This window comes from Lotus japonicus, chromosome 2, assembly GCF_012489685.1.
Source record: "Lotus japonicus ecotype B-129 chromosome 2, LjGifu_v1.2".
In the NCBI taxonomy this organism is placed as follows: domain Eukaryota; kingdom Viridiplantae; phylum Streptophyta; class Magnoliopsida; order Fabales; family Fabaceae; genus Lotus; species Lotus japonicus.
Genome location: NC_080042.1, coordinates 76,825,861 through 76,828,323, shown reverse-complemented (window position 1 = coordinate 76,828,323; position 2,463 = coordinate 76,825,861).

Genomic DNA, 2,463 nt, shown 5'->3' with positions numbered 1-2,463 from the left:
TGTTAGGTAGGTCGTCAGGAAGGTACAGTTGCTTTTGTACTTGGATAGCGACTTGACCTTTAAACCTAGGAGACTTCTGATCAGGGGAATGCTTCATATTGGAACTTGTGAAGCCGGTTAATCAGAGTCAGAGGGAAAGCCCAGATCCTCTGATCAATGTTTCTTCTGATTCTGAACTCAGAGGGAAGAACATGGCCTTCAGAGTATCTAGCTTCTGGACAACAGAATTTCACTAATCAGCTTCTAGATCTTCAGAGTCTTCTACACCATCAGAATATCTGAGCCTTCAGTGTTTCTTGGTTATCAGACTTTCTGGATCTTCAGAACTTCTAGTGACTGAGTCCACATCAGAGTTTGTATAACTTCAGAACTTCTGAAGCTTTTCCATTGTTCATACTGAACATGGTAGTTGCGAAAGCGTTGCTGGGGTCGCTCTTTATACACAGTGCTTCTGATTTGTGTGAGATTGAGTTGAGGTCAGAGCCTGCAAATAGCACACTCAGAGAAACACGTTAGAGTACCACAATTGTTCATATCAAAAAGGTTAACATGTAATCGTCAAAACATAGAGTTGTACTACTAGATCAAAACTTGATCTTACAATCTCCCCCTCTTTGATGATGACAAAACTAAGATTTTTGATGAACAATTCTTAAACATTAAACTGAATTCACTCAGAGTTTAGGGATATAGAATAAGACTTATCCTGAAGTGAATAGTTTATCTTGCTCATTCTGAATTCAAGTCACTGCTTGATTCTGAGCTTAGCTCCCCCTGAATCTAATACTTGATGAAAACATTAGTAAGGTCTAGATTCTGAGCTAAATGATATAAGAGTTCAGAGTGAAAAACTTATGACATAGATGAAAATCGAGTAATCAGAGCGCATAAGTATTCAGAGTCACGGACAAGGTATCAGAGTCTTGGGTATCAGAGTCAACTTGGAATCACTTCAGAAGAAGTGAAATGTATTCCTTGTATTTGCCCAGTGACACATCTATGGTCATGAAGGTGGAACTCTTAAATTCTTCAAAAGAGAAAAAATAAATCACACTAACACATCTTACACATCAAAAACTGGGTTTACTCCCCCTTTTTGGCATAAGCAAAAAGCTTGGGGTGTGAAAAACTTAGTTTGAAGTACAGGGTACTCCCCCTTAGAGAAGGTCTAAGTTTAAAGAAAATGAAAACGATGCAAGAATCAGAGTTAGGCGAAATGAATAGAAGAGTTAATGCAAGAGAAGAACGTTGACCACCGGTCAAGGGAGTAAAGAGAAGGGTCAGTTACCAAGAATTTAATCTCGAGAAACTGTAGGAGCATTAACTTTCAGAGAGAAAGTGAACCCTATATAATGCGATGGAGAGAAAGGTAAGCTTCACACCGCGAATAAGTTTCAGAAGAAAAATGGCATCATACAACGTAGCACTAGGAGAGCTGAGGAAGAAGGCCTTCGAGGAGGACTTGTTCCTTAACATCAGGCATCCAGAGGGTACAACGACCATCTCGGAGCTAACACGGACACTGCTGGAGGAGGACCTGCGTCCAGAGTTGAAGAGAGACTTGAGGGAATTTCTTGCCTTCGTGGAGGAGGTGCAAGAACTCAGCCGGCTTGAACTCAAGCTGCTGGAAGAAAAAGAGAGTTTGGAAGAGAAGCTCAAGACTGCAGAAGAGATTCTGGAGAGGGATGAGCTAAAGGACAAGCTCAACAACATCCAGCATGCACTGGAGCGTCTGGAGAAGGATAGGTCAGAGCAGCGCCAGGAGTGTAGAAGAATGAGGAGGGATTCTCCATTCTAGACTCTATGGAAAGAATGTATGATGTAAACATAAAGAGAGTATGAATAAAAAGATTTTTGCAAACACATGTGACAAAAATATATATAGATATGCATAGATAATCACAAACGAACAAAGTAGAATAAATAAATAAAAAGAAACAGAAGTTAACAAAAATAAAACAACGTTAAAGAAAAAGAAAAGCGAAGAGATCCTAAAACTAGGGTTTATCAGTTCGACGCAGAAGTTCCATCATCATGTGCTTCATTTCAATTAGCATGGATTCATGAGTGTCAAGACGCTGTTCCATGATGTCGAGTCTGGACGAGCTTGACTGAGTAGAACCGGAAGGAACATTCTGAGCAGATTGAGGAGCTGGAATGGAAGCAGAAGCAGCAGAAGTAAACACTACTGGTGCAAGTGCTTGGCATCTAAGGGCTTCAGCCTCAGCTTCAATTCGTTCTGCCTCTAATCTGGCTTGTTCAGCTTGAGCTGCTGCTTGACGTGCAGCTTCTTCTGCTTGTTCTTTCTTTCTCTGAGCTTCTTCAATAGCTTCAAGAAGCTTATGTCTCTGTTCTTGTTCATGAAGAGCCACCCTTCTAGCAAACCTTTGCTTTGCAGCCTCAATCCTCTGACTTCCCTCTGCATGCAGGAGCTGCATCATAATTGGAACTTGAGCCACTAGC